Source organism: Lissotriton vulgaris, chromosome 4_1, assembly GCF_964263255.1.
Source record: "Lissotriton vulgaris chromosome 4_1, aLisVul1.2, whole genome shotgun sequence".
Lineage (NCBI taxonomy): Eukaryota > Metazoa > Chordata > Amphibia > Caudata > Salamandridae > Lissotriton > Lissotriton vulgaris.
Window position 1 is genome coordinate 2,023,257,752 of NC_141691.1, and position 21,145 is coordinate 2,023,278,896.

Genomic DNA, 21,145 nt, shown 5'->3' on the forward strand with positions numbered 1-21,145 from the left:
GGGGAGGGGCGAGGGCGTCTCAGCTGGGAGGCGGGGCGGGCCACGAAGGAGGACAACAACACTCAAAATGGCAGCGGAGGGGTCAGCGGAGCGGAGCGATTGGGGCGGAATGCGCAAATACAGCAATAATGTTTACACAATGACAAACGCGGTTTAAAATGTAAAATAAGCAAAGCGGCAAGCGGGGCAGACTGCAGGCAGTTAATTAGGACAGACAAAAGCAGAACAAAGATACCACAGTGCGCCAGGGAGGCAGGGGAGCGACCACTCGGCTGGTTGTCGTTGACGCCTGCTGGACCTCGTGGCTGAAGAGTCAAGCTTCACCTACATCATCTGAAATCACCCAACATCGGCTGGCATCTTCTTGTCTCCTTCCTGGTCACTGGCTAGTGACCCAGACTCTGTCCCCTCTGCTTTCAGGTTCTTCAGATCACCGATCCACCCTTGGTCCATCCGTTCACTCTTCTCCTGGATGCCTGCAGCACTTCTTTGCAGCTCTCCATAGGAAACGACGACGAAACACGACACGAAAAGACACCTATGCACCCGACTTCCCTGGGTGAGGTAACACAAGTACTTTGGTGCTCCCGTGGGTCTTGACTCTCAAAGTGTCCAATACTGAAAGGGTTTTACGGTAGTTCACTCCTAAGTGTCCTTATTCTTTAAAATTCTAACTTTAACTTCCTCCATAGAAGTCAATGGTGATTTGCGGCTTTGTGTAGACACTGCACGCGTCCTACGTGGGCCTTCTGCGTCCCTGCCTTGGATGGTTGCCGGTTGCCCCAGCGGTTCTACAGGCCCTAGGCCTTGTCTCTCTGTTGAGAGCGAAACTTATACCACTTTCTTAGTATATGGTTTGTGAGGCCCCTAGGGTAAAACGTATAGTACGCTATTTTACTGTGTGCTAATTAAGTAATTGTATTGTACTTTTGCCTCTAGCCTCATAAAGAGACTAGAGGGGTGTGTTTAGAATAAATGTATATATTTTTATATATACCTGGTGTGGTTCTTCTTTCAGCTGATCTTTCATGAGATTATAGACTGGTAAAACAATCTGATTTACATTCCTTCAAGACTTAGCCTGAAGGCTGCTCTCCACAGCTAACACTAGAATAGCTTTCTATAAAGTTTGTCTAAACCTACCATCAATAAGGGTCGTTGGACTTGTGCAAGGTGCCCACTAGAATAGTGGACATCATATGCCAGGTTAACTTCTCACGTTGGCGTGCAGCGTGTGGGATTCCAGTTTGCATTGTTTTACCAGATAATCTCAAGTGTTGATCATTTGAAAAACAACTAAAGGTACCATAGGTACATATAATACAAGCTTATAATACAGTAAGTTCTACTGATCTTAGAGTTGTGTGTCAATAGCCTAGCACACCCTTTCTACAACTCAAGAGAGGTTTAGTAGGAAACAAATGGTGTAGGTAGTGCATACACCACACTTCACTAGCCATGTCTTTAAAAGCAGGACCTAGTGTGTCTCTGCCAGATGGCACATTCCCTTTTCAAGAGTTAAGGGCTCTCTGTGCCTTGAGAAAATTAAAGACAGGACAGAACCCCAATACCAGACGCCTCATTGAGGCATTATTGCTTGATGACTTTAAGCAGGCTACAGAGCTTGCTAGGGTAGGCAATGGGGTGGATACATCTGAGGAGGAGAGTCCTAGTGGGTTACCCCACCATGACGAAAACCAGGCAGGTGACAATGACCTAGATCTAGACCTGGTGAACCCAGATCCTACTGGAGATGAGGGTGGCCAAGATGGTTCTACCTTTGTCCCCCCAGGAAGAGTTGGTTGTGGGCCCAGAAGACCAAGATCACCTTCAGTGGAATCTAATAATTCTGGGATATCTATTGGGTCCTCTGTCTCTTCTCATAGGTGGGGTACCTCCGAGGAGAAGAGAGAGCATCAGGTGAGGATGAAAGAAGCCCAGCTGAGAATAAGGAGACAAGAAGTAGCCTTAGAGAAGGAGACCCCAGAGCTTGAAAGAGCAAGAAAAAAGATGGGGCTAGAGCCCCATAGTGGCAACAATATCCCTAGTAGTAGGGATAGGTCTTATGACCATAGAAACCGTAACAAGATTGTCCCTCCTATCAGAATGGGGATGACATCCACAAATGGATTACTGCACTGGAGAGGGCCTGCAAAGTACAGAAGATACCCCAATAGCAGTGGGCAGAAATCTTGTGGCTCTCCTTTGCAGACAAAGGTAGAGACAAGCTCCTCGCTGTCAAAGAACAGGATGCTGATGATTACAAAGTCCTGAAGAGTGCTCTAATAGATGGGGTTGGATTAACCACTGAGCAGTATAGAGTGCAGTGTAGAGATACCCAGAAGACACAGACTCAGGACTGGGTTGACTTTGAAGATTGTGCTATTAAGACTCTGGAGGGCTGGTTACTGGGAAGTAAAGTATATCACTATACAGGATTGTATAATCTAATCATGAGGTAGCAGATCCTTAATAACTGTCAAAATCAGCTGTTGCATCAGCACATGGTAGACTCTGATCTGACCTCTCCCCAAGAATTGGGAAATAAGGCAGACAAATGGGTCAGAACCAGGGTGAAGCAGAAGGTACAGATCCAAGGTGGTGACCAGAAGAAGCAAGATCAAAAAGGTGGGGAGAAGGGTAAAGACCAGGGGCCTGATGTAGGTAGCCAAATACCGGTCGATAACCGCCGAAATTACCGAATTTCGTCCGTTACCGACCGGTATTGGCTTTCCAGATGTAGGTCAAATTTTTAAGGAATCGGTATTTTACGAATCGGTAATTTAAGCAATCGGTAAAATACCGAATTCTTAAATACAGATTCTGTAAATTACCGAATCCTGATATGTAGGGAGCACTCATATGAGTGATTTTCCCATCTTAGGATTCGTTATTTACCACCAACTACAAGTTGGTGGTAAATAATGAAAACATCTGAAAAAGCATTTTTTTTGCTTTTCCAACAGTGACATGTTGCAGACATACATGCCCTTGGGCATGTATGTCTGCAACATGTGCACCCATACACAATTGAGGGGTGCAACAGGGTGTCAAAGTGACACCCTGCCACCCTTCAATGTTTCCCAATTTTACCGAATCGGTATTTACCGATTCGGTAACTGACATTCATTCCTATGGGCCTCCTGGCCCATAGGAATGAATGGCAATTATCGAATCAGTAAATACCGATTAGGTAATTACCGAAACTTACGGATTGGGTAATTTTTTACCTACATCCCAATTGCCTGTTCTTAAATACCGAATCGGTATGATTCGGTATTTAAGAATCGGTAATCTGGGATTACCTACGTCGGGTCCCAGATGTCTTCACAAGGTTCCCAAAAATCTTCTAATGGTGGGAATCCCCTATCTTCCAAAAAGAAAGAAGGCCCAAGAAAACCATGTTGCAAGGTCTGTAAGCAGAATAGTCACTGGACCAGTGACTGCACCAAGAAGGAGACAAATCCAGCCACCATTGCCTCCAAGGCTACTGTTCCCCCTAGTTCAGCTACAAGTGGTGGTTCTCAGCAGAATGGTGTAGTAGGGTTAACCCTGGGAACTGAGATGGGCTCTGGCCTAGTCAGAGTACCAACTCAGGCTGTGTTAGTCTGTGATGGAGGCATGCATATGATCTCCTCTGTGAGTCTCAATAACTTGGGCAAGTACAGACAGCAGCCTTTGATAAATGAGAAAAAGGCAGAGGCCTACAGGGACACAGGGGAAAGTATCACAATGGTGACACCAGACTTAGTGGACCCTGGGCAAGTCATACTTGGTGAGACTTACCAAGTGATGAATGCTAGCAATGTCAGGATCACTCATGCCCTGGCAGTTGTTGATTTCTCCTGGTGAAGGGAAACTATCCTTAAGAAGGTTGTGATAAGTGCTGACCTCCCTGTAGAATTCTTGCTTGGAAATTACATAGAAACTTCAGCCTGGTCTGAAGTGGAGTTGAGGACCCATGCAGCAATGCTGGGGATCCCTGCACATGTGTTTGCTGTGACTAGGCCACAGCTCAGAAAGTTTAACACTGGACAGGCTCTGGATTCTGGAATAATGGTCCAGGTGCCTACCAGGGAAAGGAGCAGTAGGGTTAAGGCAGTGCCATCTCCCCTGACTCAGAGTGATGATCAGTCTTTTGAGGAAGCTGATTGTGAGCCTGAGGAAGGAACTGTCTCAGAAGAGCTTGAGCCTGATCAGGTTGAGTTCTTGGGACAGGGGGCCCTTCCAGGGCACATCTGAGTCAGGACCAGCTGCGCTGCCCTTCTCTTGAACCCCTCAGACAGTAAGCTGCTGCTGAGGCTGCTGGGAAAGCTAGTGGCACCCATAAGATTTATTGACGTGATGGACTCCTGTACTCCGAGAGTAGAGACCCAAAGCTTGGTGCAGCCAAGAGGTTGTTCATACCTTTGAAGTTCAAGAGCTTCCTATTGACACTAGTCCATGATATTCCCCTAGCAGTACACGTAGGCCAGAGCAAGACTTAGGACAGAATTGCCCCTCACTTTCACTGGCCCCACATGTCTGAAGACACAAAGGAGTTTTGTCGCTCCTGTGTAATCTGTCAAGTCAGTGGTAAGGCAGGTAGCACTACAAAGGCCCCCTGATACCACTACCTGTGGTGGGGGTTCCCTTTTAGAGAGTGGGGATTAATATTGTTGGGCCAATGGAATCTGGATCCTCAAACAGCATCTGGGCACATGTAGTGGTAGTAGATCATGCAACTAGGTACCCAGAAGCTATTCCCCTTAGGACCACAAAAGCACCTGTTTTGGCAAGAGCCATCTTGGGAGTGTTTTCAAGAGTGGGGTTTCCTAAGGAGGTAGTATCTAACAGAGGTGCAAACTTTTTGTCTAGCTACTTGACAGCAATGTGGAAGGAATCTGGAGTAAACTATAAGTTCACCACACCCTAATATCCACAGTGCAATGGTTTAGTTGAAAGGTTCAGCAAAACCCTAAAGAGTATGATTAAGGGTCGCCCAGAAAAGCTCAGATGGAGATGGGATATCCTGCTACCCTGTTTTTTGTTTGCATACAGGGAGGTTCCTCAGAAGGGGGTTGGCAACAGCCCATTTGAACTTCTGTTCGGACACCCTGTGAGAGGACCACTTTGTCTGGTGAAGGAAGGAAGGTAAACAGGATAATGTGGACTGTTAGACCTGGCATCATTGGTGTGAGTCTCCCTTCCATTTTGACGGATTGCCTTCTCTGTTTTGATATGTTTTTGCTGGTTATATGCTTTGGGCACTGTGCCACTGCTAATCAGTGCCACAGTGCAAGTGCTCCCTATGTTAAATTAATGTACTGATTGGTGATTACATGATTGGGTTATTTGATTTACCTGTCAGCCCCTAATACAGTGCACCATGTGTGCCCAGGGCTTGTAAATCAAATTCTGCTGGTGGGCTTGCATCACTGGTTGTGCCACCCACAGCAGCAGCTTGTAAAGTGTGTCTCAGGCCTGCCATGGCAAGGCCTGTGTGCAGTCTAGTACTGCCATGTCGACTTGGCAAGTGCACCCACTTGCCAGTCCTTAAACCTTCTCTTTGCTTCATATCAGTCACCCCAATGGTAGGCCCAAGGGCAGGGTGCATTGTAAGTATAAGGTAGGACATGCTCTGGTGTGTGTAGCATGTCCTAATAGTGAACTACCGCCATTTCTGTTTTTCACTTTTGCAAGGCTGCCTGTTCTCCATAGGCCAGAATGGGCAGTTAGACTATTACATTCTTATAATCCTAACTAACTCAGGGAACATGGTTGAAATTCGAATTTAGTATCACTTAACTCAGAATAATAAAATACATATTTTTAGTAAAGTTGGTTTTAATATTCTGTGTTTGAAAATACCACTTTTTAGAAAGTAGGTATTTTCTTGCCTAGTTGTCCAGGTCTGCCTCTGCTAGGTTGTGTATTCCTTGTCTGGGTTTGTCAGTGACTGGGCTGTGGGATTCCAGGAGACAGGCTGAGGCAGCCCAGTGGTGAATAGAGAGATCTGCATCTAGATGATAGGGGGATTTGCACCTGGGACCTGAATAGGGCTGGGCCTTCTCTCTACAATGCTGGCTCCCCCTCCTGTGGCTTGTCTGATGTCTCTGCCCTGCACTGTGAAAGGAGAGAAGGAATCTTGTCAACAAAGTGCTCCAAAGCTGTGCCTTCCATCCCCTCTGGTGGCTTCACCTCCTGTGGGGCGTCTCATGTCTCTGCTCTGCACAGTGAAAGGAAGGAGAGAGTAATGTAAACAAAGTGCTCAGGAACTGGTTTGGACTAGGCAGAGGCCTCTCTGACTTCAGACAACAAAGGATTTGGGGATTTCAATATTTGGACCCTGATCCCAAGAAATTAGATCACTTCTGGAACAAGAAACCTTTTGCCAAGGAGAAGAACCAAGGAAGCTGCAGGAGTTTGACTGCCCCTCTGCCAGTTTGCTGTTTGCTGGGTTGGCCTGCAGTGGTTGCTTCATTGCCAATGAAAGGAGAAGGAACTTTTTAAGGACTTTCATCATCTATAGAATATTCTCCAAGGGCTTGAACTGTGCTTCCCTCCTGCTGAAGTCTCAGGGACAAAAGACTTCATTTCCAGCTACTCCTCTGAATTTCCTTGCTGGGAATTCTATCTACATACATTTGCGTGTCGCTGGGAGCTGGAAGCGCGACGCATCCAGAGGAAGCTTGTCGCCACCGCAGCTGAAATCATCGTATCGCCAGAGAAGCGAGCCTTCCACGCATCTCCCTGGAAGCATGTGTTCATCGAAGCTGCCTGCTGTTGCATCTCCGGAGAAGCGTGACGCCATCGAGAGAGTCGCCATCGCTTCACCGGAGAAGCGTGTTGCAGGGCCTGTCGCTGCTCCAAAGTACAGAGTCGTCGCAAGGCTGCCAGGGTGCCTACGCATCATCATTGCATTGCCACATCAAGGGTGCCATCTTCTGGCATCACAACTGGATCATCGCATCAAGGCACCATCTTGCGCACAGCAACGGGCCCGCAGGCCAAGAATCCAAGCATCACCTTTGCACCGGTAAGGATTACGAAGCATCCCCTACTCTGTGCAAGCTTTGAGGCACAAGGCGTCATTTACCCCGGATCAGAGAACCAACGCATCTTCACTTTTGCGAGCCTTTTGTTTACTTTGCTTTATGCATCCAGGTACTTTGTTGAGAACTTTGTCGCATTCATCATCAACTTGAACTAAGTAACTTTTATCATATCTTAAGTGTCGTATTGTGGATTTTTGTTGTTTGTGGTCTTGTGTTAAGTCTATATAAAGTAATTTTTATAAAACCTGTGTTGTGTCCATCTGTAGTGTTTTCCCAGTATTACTGTGTATTTTCACAAATGCTTAACACTTTGCCTCTGAGATAAGCCTGTCTGCTCGTGTCAAGCTACCAAGCAGGTGAGCAGGGGTTATTAAGGAGTGCAATCCCCTTATCCATACTTAGAACTAAGGGTCCCTATGTGGACAAAGGTGAATACCATTGCCAACTAGAGACCGCCAGATCTAACATGCACTATGTACTTGGTCTCCACTCCAGGATGGCTGAGAACATAAAAAAGGCCACAAAAACCTTGAGGCTAGCCAGGAATTACAAAAAGTCTGGCATGACTAAAAGGCTGTACTGACTGTTTACCAGCCAGGACAGAAAGTGTGGGTGTTGGAGCCTGTGGCCCCAGCAGCTCTCCAAGACAAGTGGAGTGGACCCCGCACTATTGTTGAACAAAAGGGAGAGGTTACCTATTTGGTAGATCTTGGAACTTCCAGGAGCCCCCATTGGTGATTCATGTCAACAGATTGAAACCATATATTGACAGGGCAGACATGGGCTTGCTCATGGCTACTGATGAAGGACAGGAGGAAGAGAGTGACCCTCTCCCAGACTTGTTCTCTCAGAACCCTGATGATGGATCAGTTGATGGAGTAGACTTGGCAGGCAGCCATACTGATCAGCAGCAAAATTATTGCAGACAAGTTCTACAACAGTTTAGATATATGTTTTTCCTGACTCCAAGTCAGACTACCTGGTGCCCTCATGAAGTAGACACTGGCCACAGTCTTCCTGTTAAAAATAAGATTTACCGGCAACCTGATCATTTCAGGGACTGTATCAGGACTGAAGTCCAGAAAATGTTGGATCTGGGAGTTAATGAACCCTCAGATAGCCCTTGGGATAGTCCAGTGGTCTTGGTACCAAAACCTCAAACCCAGGGTGGTAAGAGAGAGATGAGGTTTTGTGTTCAATGCAATCACTAGGACTGATGCCCATCCAATACCCAGAGCAGATGAGCTCATAGACATGTTGATCTCAGCCAAATTTCTGAGCACATTTGATCTAACAGCTGGCTACTTGCAGATCAGACTAGCTGATAATGCAAAGCCAAAAACAGCATTTTCAACCCCTAGTGGACATTATCAATTTGTGGTAATGCCCTTTGGTCTAGAAAATGCACCTACCACACAGGTTGGTGAACACAGTTTTAACAAGCCTGAAAGACTATAGTGCAGCTAATCTAGATGATATTGCTGTCTTTAGCTCCACCTGGAAAGATCACCTGATCCACCTGAAAAATGTTTTGTAGGCCCTGCAAAAATCAGGCCTAACTATCAAGGCTACTAAGTGCCAGATAGGGCAGAGTCAGGTTGTGTACCTGGGCCACCTTATAGGTGGAGGCCAGGTTCAACCATTGCAGAGCAAAATCTAGACAATAATGGACTGGGTTTCTCCCACTACCCAGAATCAGGTCAGAGCTTTCTTGGGCCTGACTGGGTACTATAGTAGATTTGTCAAGGGGTATGGTTCCATTGTGACACCCCTGAATGACCTAACGTCTAAAAGAATGCCTAAGAAAGTTCAGTGGACAGTCAGCCGTCAAAAGGCATTTGATGACCTGAAGCAAGCCATGTGCACTGCATCAAATCTGCAAAGTCCTAACTACTCCAGAGAATTCATTGTCCAAACAGATGCATCTGAGTTGGGGGCAGGGGCTGTGCTGTCACAATTGAATGATGAAGGTCAGCACCAGCCAGTAGCTTTTATTAGCAGAAGGCTGACCCCTAGAGAGAAACATTGGTCAGCTATTGAGGTGGAGGTCTTTGCTGTGGTTTGGGCTCTGAAGAAGCAGAGGCCATACTTGTTTGGCACTCACTTCACTGTTCAGACAGACCATAAGCCCCTCTTATGGCTAAACAGATGAAGGGTGAAAACCCCAAACTTTTGAGATGGTCCATTTCCCTACAGGGGATGGACTATAAAGTGGAACATGGACCTGGGAGTTACCATGCCAATGCAGATGGACTCTTCAGATATTTCCACTTAGAACATGAAGACTCAACTGGTCAAGGTTAGTTTAATGTCCCTGCGTTTGGGGGTTGGGGGTTGTGTAGGAGCGTAGGATCTGCTTCCTATGGTTACCCCCACTTTTTGCTGTGTTTTACTGATTTATCGACTTTAGTCTGGCTGGGGCCTTGCTAACCTGGACCCTAGCCTAGCTGCTTCCTCTCTAAATTGATTGCATGTACAGTAGATACACTCCAGATAGGTTACTGGGTTACCCTTGTGAGTCCCTAGTATATGCTACCATAGGTACCAAGGGCATAGGTACCCGAGAGGCCTACCAGGGGCTGAAGCATGTATTATGCCTTCCCTGGGAAGCCTTCCAAATTGGCACCACAGGTCTGCTACTGCAGCCTGATTAAGGTGGTACTTGTACCCCTTACGTATGTATAGTAATCCTATATCTACCTATATATATATAGACACATGTAAACCTATAAGTCACTCCTATGGCAGGCCTTGACATTCCTGAAGTTTTGTGTGAAAGGCTGCCCAAGCATGAGCTGAGCTCTTCTGCAGCTTTCGGAATCCCTTCCTTTTAGCTGTTCTATGATACAGCCGTATGTGAAAAAACAGGGACCCCCTGATAAGGATACAATTCCTGGGTCAGGGCAAACAATTTATGAAGATATAACACCCAGGCAACACACAAGGACTGGCAAAAATAGACAGTAAAAATATACTAAATTATAATGATAAAGCACTGACAACAGTATAGAGAATACATTTTAATACATTTGATAAAATGGTATTAAAATGTATTCTCTATACTGTTGTCAGTGCTTTATCATTATTATTTAGTAAAGTTTTACTTTCTATTTTTGCCAGTCCTTGTGTGTTGCCTGGGTGTTATATTTTCATAAACTATGATACAGCCATACCATATACTCTGAAGTGCATTATAACCTCGCGGTTAATGCTACCTTTGGAACAGCTGCATCAAAACATGTCGTGTTTGGTGTCAAACACTTTGGAACACTACCCCCTGCCAGTTCTGGCAGCAGGGGTAGCATTCCACCATTCTAGAGTGGGAAGACATGTACATACTTGTAAACCCGGTGGAAGTTAAACAGAGCCCCAGCATCACAAATGCTGCTGCCACAGACACAAGTCCGACCTCCTGCTGCTGGACGAAACTCCGTCAGGGAAGGCCTGGACAATAGGTTTCCTGTCCAGGGAGGTGCCAACACCTCCCAAGACAGGCTTTAGTTTATTGGGGCAGGGTGGGTGTATTCAGGGAATGCTTTCCAGACAGTGCCTGGGTCACACAAGGTGTCCCTGTGCATTTCCCAGTTCAAACCGGTTGCTGGGACGACCTTCCCAGGTCGTCCCATAGGTGGGACCCTAGAGTTATTCCTTCACCTAAACTTAGCATAAGTATAGGACCCCAGTCCCCAGTCCCTAGGACTTTAGATTACCCTGGACGAAACTATGCAACATAAACCTTGGACCTTCAACATTCCATATCGACTGGAATACGGAAGAAATCTCCCTTGGGGTCAAGGAGTGACTCGCCTGTTCAAACAGGCACCAAAGAAGCATCTTGCTGGTCTGCATTTTCAAGGCTCCCACCAGATCCCGAAGAATTCGCGACACAGGACACAGACTTCCAGACATCTCGGAGGCCAACACAAGTCCCCAGCGAAGCTGAGACCTGTAGCCTTCACGAGAGACGTGAGACCGGAACTCCTGGACATCCAGCACATTTTCTAGTGCATCGACTTCCCGAGCTTTCCCAAAGATGTGCATTGGGCTACTTGTAGTCCAAGGCCAGAGCACCTTTGCACCGAAGCTTGGAGTCCTGCACTCCATTAGTGTTCCGTGGGCTCGCTTCCTGCATTTCTGCTCAAGGCCCCTTCGCCATCCCTGGTCCGTCGACTGGTGGGTCCCCATGAAGAAATCTACTTTGTTTCTTGGACTTCCCTGGTTGCTCCAGACGTGCCCTGACTCCCCTCTAAAGGGTGAGTCCCTCAGACCTTGCTGCTCTGCTCCGAAGCCAATATTTCCATTCTGCATGGGTTGCTGATGCCAAGGCTTGTTGGGTCCAATCAGGATACCGATACTGCAGCACTCGACATCCGACGTGGGACAGCTTGAATCCAGCTCCTAGACCTCGTGGCTGAAGAGTCAAGCTTCACCTACTTCCCCTGAAATCACCCAACATCGGCTGGCATCTTCTTGTCGCCTTTCTGGTCACTGGCTAGTGACCCAGAGTCTGTCCCCTCTGCTTTCGGGTTCTTCAGATCTCCGATCCACCCTTGGATCCATCCGGACACTTTTCACCTGGTCGCCTGCAGCACTTGTTTGCAGCTCTCCCTAGGAAACGACGACGAAACCCGACACGAAAAGACACCAATGCTCCTGGCTTCCCTGGGTGAGTTAACACAAATACTTCGGTGCTCCCATAGGTCTTGACTCTTGAAGTGTCCAGTACTGAAGGGGTTTTACAGTAGTCCACTCCCAAGTGTCCAGGTTCTTTAAAATTCTAACTTTAACTTTCTCCATAGAAGTCAATGGTGATTTGTGGCTGTGTATAGACACTGCACGCATCCCTTCTGGGTCTCCTGCATCCCTACTTTGGGTGGTTCCTGGTTGCCCCAGTGCTTCTACAGGCCTAGGCCTTGTCTCTATGCTCAGAGCGGTACTTATACCACTTTCTTAGTATATGATTTGTGGGGCCCCTAGGGCAAAACGTATACTGTGCTAATTTACTGTGTGCTAATTAAGTTCCTGTATTGTACTTTTGCCTTTAGCCTCATAAAAAGACTAGAGGGATTTGTTTAGAATAAATACATATATTTTTTTATATATACCTGGTGTGGTTTCCCTTTCATTTGGTCATGCAAGAGATAATAGACTGGTAAAACAAGCTGCTTTACATTCCTTCAAGACTTAGCCTGAAGGCTACTCTCCACAGCTACCACTAGGATAGCTTTCTATAAAGGTTGTCTAAACCTACCATCAATAATGGTTTTTTGGACTGGTGCAAGGTGCCTACTAGAGTGATGGACAGCAAATGCCAGGCCAACTACTCACACCATCCGCCCTCTCCCATCTATTGTGAAGGAGCTACTGCATGCTAGAGTGGCTTGGGTTTTTGAGAATACCGCCACTTCTGGCCATGGGCCTTCATCCTGCCATTGCTGCCCCACATATCTCAGCTTATGCCGATACAACAGTTCTTTTTCCCACTGTTCTGTATATTTGCCCGGTATGCGCTATGTCATACCGTTTTCTCCTCCCTGTCAACGCATCAGATCCTGTGCATCCATCGTGCCCTAGGTTCCATTCCTCTTCTTACGAAGCCATAAACTCTCACTTCCGCACTGACCTTTCTTGCTGTATGCTTCTTCCTCTCAACCCCGGTATACACACGGGGGGTTTCGTGCTGTTCTTTTAAGGCTTGTGGTGCCTTTGCCTTCAATTGTGTTCCACTCTTTTCAGAGCTTCGTGGTCTGGTGTTGGCTGCGCTTGCATTGCTGTCCCCATTGTGTTTCGTCACCGTGTTGATGGCTAAGTTCTCTCTGGAACTTGATGGGGTTCAGTCGCAGGCCCGCCTCCTCTATGGTTATGGCTTTGGTATCTATTTTAAGTTAAGGAATCTGAGGCTAGATGTCTATCAGATGGACGAGTTTCTTACCTTCAGTAATGATGTATCTGGTAGAGATACAATCTAGCCGCAGATTCCTTAATGCCCACCCATCCTCCCCGTTCTGCGAGGACCTTTTCAGGTTGGGTTTTCTGCATTTGCCTCCCTCCGTGTGGCTTTGTCTTTTTGCAGGGTGGCATCTTTCTCTCCTCTCCAGGATGCTTCATTCTGTTTTACTTGCTACTACACCCTTTTTCATTGTTGGGTGGTAAGCTCACGTGTCATATGTCCTTTTACATCCCTACCACCAGGGTCATCCAGTGTGGGGCCCACTCACCCCCCTTTTTCCTCAATCGCCTTGGGGTCTTTTACCTCCCCGGCAGGACATTGATTTGAAGTCTATTGGCTCTGCCTCAGTCTATAGATCTCCTACAAGTGATACAGTGTCCCTTTCTGGTGCCAACTTGGGGTGGATTTCCATTGCTCCACTGTTTCTGACCAGTTGCCCTTCTCAGTTATATATTGTGGTTGCAGACTTTCTGTCGTCTGGCATGATGTTTTTTCACATCTTCTTCTGTCTCCGGGATGGTTAGCCTTCGCTTTTGCGGGGTTGCTTCTCAGAGCCGTGCTCTGCTCTTTCCCTTCACTAATTTTCAGTATACAGTGCCTGGCATTTTTCTTTATGGTGCTTCTCACAATTCAAATTATTTTCTTTTTCATATTTTTTCGCACACTGTTCCCATACTCTCTCAGTCTTTGGTGGTGGCTCCGCGTTGTGCTGCGGTAAAGTTTCTCCAAACAAAACTGACGTCAGCGCGCCGGGAGGGGCTTATATGGCGCCGCTGACGTCATGTCCGTCACTCGGAGGTACTGCTGCGGAAAGTGTTCCGGATCCAGTCTGACGTCTGGGGATATTCTAAGTTAAGGAATCTGCGGTTAGACTGTGTCTCTACCAAATACATCGCTACTGAAGGTAAGTAACTCGTCCTTATGGCTGAGGTGGCCTTAAACAGTATTTCTGTAGTTTGAAAGGTTTGCCGTTTTCAGCAGCAGATGCTGTATGGAGCATTAAGCAGACCCTGATTCAACTTGTGAATGCAAATTGTCAAAGGAAACTTAAAAGTTAGAATTTAGGAGGCAAGTGAGAGAGGGAATAATTAATCACAGCATCAAGGAGGGCCTAATACGAAACCTACCATGAGGGAACCAAGAGGGAAGAAAACAAAAGAAGGGGAGGATAATGTGTATAAATGTGTATGAAAGTGGAGAATCAAATCAACTCACAACACATTGCCATGAAAATGCTATTTATCTCAAATGGCCATACATACAGGTCCCCTCTAATGCACTAAGTTTACCCAAAACCAGAAAGTAATTATATTGAACCCCCTGTCTTGTGGTCTAGTATTCCCCACCCTCTTCAGCTTTCACTGGCCTGTTTGCTACAGTCTCCTACCCCTGTTCACCTTGTGACTGATTATGAATATGTGCGTAGCCTTAATCGTGAAAGAGTGCCGATGTAGTATGCAGCTGAAAGGTCAAGGCATATCTAGGTTGTTTACTGGTCTTCAACAAAGGCCAAAAGGAGGTTTTCACATGTATTAAACAGTCTTGATTCTGTTTCTGGATAGGGTATAAATCGAGACTGGCAAATGTACAGGCTGATGTCTTGGTGCATGTATACATTCTAGAAAGGGGTCTTCAAACTTTTCAATAGTGAGAGCTAATTCTGCGTAATGAAATCCATCCTGAACTAATGCCTAATACAAAGATTTTATAAGGGCACGTAAAGGCCATTCAACATAAACGCTGCTACTAAATTACACAGTCCTGCTAAATGGAGAACACATTATTCATGGCATAAAAACTGTATCTTGTAGGATCCCCATTGAGCTGTTGTGTCCCTTTACTCTTGTGTATGAATTGGCTATAATGAAAAACAGGGGCTGACACTATACTCCTACAAATAGACATCTAAAGACTTCCAGGACCTTCTTAAGTGCCCCACCATCCATTAGTTGATATACAGAAACAGGCCCTCTATTAATGATTCACAATTAGGTATAGCGTTAACATGTGGCAGCAATAGTACACATTTATTTTGTCACTAGAGGTTCCGATGGAGAAAAAGTCCATGTGCTGTCAGGCTTGCACACACAAAATAGACCAGAAGGTTATTTGTAACTATATATTTCATTATTAACAATGACCATTATGTACATGCAGACTTCATATCGCTTTACAAGAAAGCATATCCTTAAAGCTGTCACCATGCCTTTAGGTAAACAGGTGGAACAAAAATGAACCAAAAATTCATGAATTAATCCTGATTTTCCGAGGCCCTTTCTACTATGGATCCTGAGCAGCTGGCCCAAGTACCCCTTCAGCACTTGACTCTCAGTGGTAGCACAGGTTGAGCAGTCTAAGGCTTCTCAGGTAGAGGGTAAACACAGGGGGTGGACACATGTCCGCAGATCAAAATACGATCATCTGAAAGAGACCATTGGTTATAGATTCCTTATCTTAGAATTATCCCCAGGCGTCAGACTAGGGGCCCGATGTAGGTAAACTCCAATTTACCACTTCTTAAATACCGAATCATACCGATTCGGTATTTAAGAAGTGGTAAATTGGAGGGGGGGAGATGTGGGTATTTCAGAATCGGTAAATACCGAATCTGTAAGATTCGGTATTTACCGATTCTGTAAATACCGATTCGGTATCCCCCATTGATTCCTATGGGCCTTGAAGCTCATAGGAATCAATGTGCATTACCGAATCGGTATTTACCGATTCGGTAATTACCGATTTCTGCAAGGGTGCAGGGGGTGTCACTTTGACACCCTCTAGCACCCCCAATACTGGCTTGTGTGCCATGTGGCACACAGAAATGCCCTAAGGGCATGTCTGTCTGTCACATGGCATAGGTGTGCATGCACACATGTGCATGCACACCTGGATTCGGTATTTTAACACCCAATTGGATTGGGTGTTAAAATACCGAATCTGAAGGGCCTGTGGGACTGAAAGTAGTCCCACCTACATCCCGATTTTTTAAAATCGGTAAACTTACCGATTCGGTATTTTTCCGATTCGGTAATTTTACCGAATCAGTAAAATACCGAATCGGAGAAAAAAAGGTCCCCTACATCTCAAAAGGCCAAATACCGGTCGGAAACGGCCGAATTCGGCCGTTTCCGACCAGTATTGGCCACCTACATCGGGCCCTAGATCAGGAGATTTTTTCTCTTAGCAGTACCTCTGCGCTTCAGTAGGTGGCATCGGTTGACTCTGCATCTGTCATGGGTGTCATGGTCGCTGGGATGACATCACAGTGTCTACTTAGACGCCACCGCTATGCACTGGCATCAATTCTTTCTTTTTCCGCTCCAGCCAGCACAGATCGGGAGAGAGCTTGCCCCTTAGTCAGTTTTTTACTAAACTTTTTTTGACTTTTGTCAATGCCTTTTTTGAGACTTCGACTCCTGGTAGCTCAAGGGATGTCCCGTCTTCGGACCGGCTTCAAGCCTTGTGACTCTTGTCACAAATTGATGTCCGTGATGGATCCAAAACCTCGAGTGCCTCTGGTGACTGGAGCACGAACAGGACCCAAAGTTGTGCTCTGACTGCTGAGCCATGAATCCGAAGTCTTTGTGGCAGTGGTTCCGAAAGCTCTTGGAGGCCTTGCAGTCCACTCTGCGTAATTCGAGGTACCGGTCAAGAGGAAGGTCTCAGGTTCGGTCGCGGAGCCACCACCATTTGTCATCGAAGTCTCCGCACTCCTCAGGTAAGTCAAAGCACAAGAAGAAGATGAAGAAGCATCGTCGCTCTTCACCTTCTCCCCGTCCATTGGCCAATGCAAAACGGGACCCAGAGCATCGTCGCTCTCCAACTCCGTCTTCAGAGCCTACTTCCGGGACGGCTCAGTGTTTCCCTCCCTTTCCCAGAACCAGTGTGTCTCCTGCCCAGCTTGGAACCTTTTACGAAGTGCTTCACAGCATCTTTGGGTACCCTGACTCTGCCGGCGCGCCTGTCGGCTGGGGAGCCTGGGCCTTCGATGCCAGCGGTTCCGGCTCAGGCACCGGATGGAGCCCGAGGATCCAGGTTTGGATCCAGATCGATGCCAGTCTACCTCACAATACCTTCCCCGGGGCCAATTCCAGTGACAACGCCCCAGTGCTGGTTGTACCCGCCAAACGGCGCCGACCCCAGCCTCACCCCCGAGTTCGACACAGCACTGGACCGACGCTGCTCGACATTTGTTACTGGCGCCAGAAGGTACATTTTTACTGCTGTCTGTTCCTGTTTTCCCTACCACCCTGAGTGGCAACCAGAGGAGGGTGAGGAGGGGTGGGAAGGGTCTGTAGACCCTTTGGCTGACCAGCTTGAAGAGCCAGACTGGCAAGAGGAACTGGATGATGCCAGTGGTTAGGATACCTCCCCAGACCTTGGCATGCTCTCCCCCCTACAGTGGCTACGGAGGAGGGATCTTCATATGCAGTGGTGTCACGTAGAGAGGCTGAGGCCTTGGGTCTGGAGCTTCCTACTGTGGCTGTCAAGACTAACCTCCTGACTGAGGTAATTCAACTGGCAGTGGCCTCTTCGGATCCCCTGCAGCCTTTTAATGAAGCCCTTACCGACGTCTTTCTGGACACCTGGCCCAAGAACAGGGGCTTCAATGGATGGGGGGATGATTGCACAACACCACAGCCCTGCCCTGAGTGACCCACTTTTCCTCTCCCAGCACCCGATCCTGGAGAGCTTGGTGGTCCAGGCCTCGTCCTCTAAGGGCGTATTCCCTACTGCTCCCCCAGATAGGGAATCCAAGAAGCTGGACCACCTTAGGAAGAAGATGTTTTCTTCCGCCAGCTTAGCGCTGCGGTCAGTGAACACCACATGCCTCTTGGGCCGCTATACCCATACAGTTGCGCAATTTCTGCCACAGTGCCCTAAGGAGGCCCAGGCTGTTCTCACCCGTGTAGTGGCTGAGGGTCAAGACGCAGCTAAGTTCACCATTAGATGTGGGCTGGATACCGCCAACTCTCTCGGCAGAACGGTTTCCACATCAGTAGCCGTTAGGTGCTACGTTTGGTTAAAGACGTCTGTTTTCTCTGGGGATGTCCAATCCACCTTTCTGGACATGCCTTTTGATGGCCTTGCGGCCGTCACCTGTTCAGGACGAGGCAGACACAGCGCTTGAGCACTTCAAGGATTCTAGGTCTACGCCCAGATCCTTGGACCTTGCGGCAACCTCTCGCCCCACGCAGACTGCCTTTCGCCCCTTCATGGCTATAGAAGGGGTGCCCCATCACGTTCCACCCAATCTAGCCATAGGAGGACGCAAGCTACCCAACCTCGAAAGCAGTAGTGACTAGTCACTATAGGAATCCTTTTGGTTAAGCCCACTAGTAATCTGAATCTCAGAAGTCCCACTGCAGTTCTTTATTTAAAGTCAAAAGTGTTCCAGCATAGAGCACTATAATGCAGGAAAATCCCCTAGGGCCACTTGGCTCGTAAATCAGTCTTAACTACATCAGCATGATTTGAGCGGCTGAAGTCTCCGAGCATGCTCCCTTCACTGGCGCTGAAGCTGCAGCGTCTACCTCCAGTAAGCTCCTCACTCGTCACCCACAGAGTGATTGGTTGAGTCTCTTCAAGTTCTTCATACATGGTCCAATGGAGGCTGTGAACAAGGAGTTCTCAATACTCCTCTGATGGTGGTAAGTTTTTTTGGATGCTTCCAATGTATAGTCTGCAGTCTGATTCTCCTGGTGCTGGTCCTCAGTCAAGGTTTAGGCCCACACTGGTCACCACGGCGACCTCCTCCTTGCAGTGTCAACCTCAACCAGACCAATCTCCTTGCCTAGTCTCAGTTCCTTGCCCCGTCATGCAGAGTGTTCATCATCACACTGTACATAGACAAAAGGCACAGCAGCAATCTTCACAGTGGCCCCAACTGGCATATTGGGTCGCCAAATTTAACCTGCATTCAGCAACAACCTGATCGGTGCAGCAGCCATCTTCTCACATCTCACTACAGGTATCCAATTGCCTGGATCCCCCTCTAGATCACACTCTCTCCAATGCTCTCACAGGGCATACTCGTCTTGGCTGCCAAGCAGGCACTGGTGCTTCAGGCGCAAGGGACAGATGGTCTTGGATTACCTGGGTGATATCCACCCACTCAGCTGGGAGACTGGCAGGCCTTGACCACAGTACTGCACACAGACAGACGTTTACAGACCTTCTCCTCCTCGCCAGCCCGACTGGTTGCTTCACAGCTGACAATTTTGTGGGCCTCAAGCTACCCTTCTTAAAGTCCTTATCCAGACACCAAAAGTGACTCAGAGTCTGAGTCTTTGAAGTTTATGTTGAAGGTCTGCTTCCTTTTGAAGCACCCTCTCCTCTGCCCTGCCCCTCTTTCAGAAAGCAGTCTGTCACAGCAGAAGTAACTCCAACACATGCATATAACACACATGCACTGCGCAGCTCTACACTCCATACCGATATAGGCAAAGGGTGAGTTAAGCATACAGGAGCAGATTGCTAAACGAGTGAGCCTGTAGGCTTCACTCCAGTTAAACAGGTAAAATGCGACCTGTTCACTCCTACTGATCACTACACTGTATATTGCCACTACCACACTCAGGCTGCTTAACTCGTGGCAAAGGCAGTTTCTCAACCTTATTCATAAATACAATTCTAGGTACAGACAGACACCATTTACTAAAGCAGGACGGAACACATTTCTATATGCTTTTCCCCTACTGCTCTGATACCATCGTCAGTTCAAAAATCCCTCTTGACCATGATAGCTCTGGTGTGGCTGAGGCAATGTTGATTTCTAGAGCTTTTAAGAAAAGGAGTGAAGAAGTAAAAAATAATGACAGGCAAGGAAGACGCAAAGAAAGAAGGAATAGCAAAGAACAAAGTAAAAAACAAATTTGAAACAGAAAAAAGAGACGAAAGAAAGGTATGCAAGAGTATTAGAGGAAGAAAGGAGGTGAAGGAAGACAAATTATAGAGATAAACACCAATTAAAAATGAAGGAAGAAAATAAAGAAAAGAGAAAGGCAAAGCAGAAATAAAGACTGGAAAAGGGAAAGGAGTAGAGAATTAAAGTTATAGGAAAAAATAGGGAAAAAAAATGTGAAAGCGCAAAAAACGAAAATAAATCAAGACAGAAAGAAAGGTAAGAGAGAACAAAGATAGAAATAAATAATATAAAGGAAAGGAAGGGAGTAGGAGAAGGACAAAAAAAAGAAAGAAGTTGAGAAATAAAAATAAAAAAAGACAATTTTCAGAAGTGGAAGACCCACATTTCGATCTTCCTTAGCCTCAAGAATGATCTGTACAATCTTCTAAAGTGCTTGCTTAGCAAACCGAAAGCTGCATATTCTCAAACCAGCTGACATGTAATTTTAATGCAGGATGTGAGGTACTAGTAGCTGTCAATCAACCTATTGGAGATCCTAGGGAAGAAAATCAGATGTTTGCTGAGCCCAACAATTGAAAGGCAGTCCAGAATGAACCTTCTTCTGATGAATTATCCTCTGCTTCAAGCAATTACTCACCTTGGCCAAAAAGGATCCTTTTGAATCCTAATAGCTTATTTCACTAGCGCATAGGCAATAACTACTGCCCTCAGCGCATTCCAGAATAACACATCTGACAAACAGCCATGTAAGGATCTGCTCACATGATTATCAGACACTACTGCATTGATTCACACTTCCTTAGGGAAAGAATTTATTTTTGCCCTCTCTTTTATGCCGGACCCATGTAAAGTCCACTCCTCAGACCTACCTCCTTGGAATGGGAATTGCTCTGACTTTGATTTGCAAAGAGGGAACTCTGTGGTTAGAAGTATCCAGCAGCTTAAGTTACTTACCTCCAGGGTTAATCTACCTGCAGATTCCTCACCACCCTCCTGCCTCCCGTTTAGGCGGCAGAATTTTTCAGGATTTAATAAGGGTCTTCTTTAGACTTAGCAGACAGCAAGCTACCATTACATTTGTCTGCTATGTTCCATGTCTTTGGCATGGAAAGAAATGTTTTACCTGAAGTCAGCATACTGCAATGGCACTTTCATGCAGCTTTGTGTTGTCATGTCCAGAGGTGGGTGGAAGTTGCAACAATTGGCTATGGCTCCACCTGTAGCTATTGCATCAGTTTCTGAATCCAGTTTAGTGCGTAGGGAGATTCACAAGGTGAGGATTCACAAAGT

General features: G+C 46.8%; 1 protein-coding gene across 1 annotated transcript in view; it reads left to right on the top strand.

Moving 5' to 3' along the window:
• Window positions 1–21,145, top strand: part of LOC147724906 (uncharacterized) — a 1,184,129-nt gene that overhangs the window by 239,894 nt on the left and 923,090 nt on the right. The window lies entirely within an intron of this gene.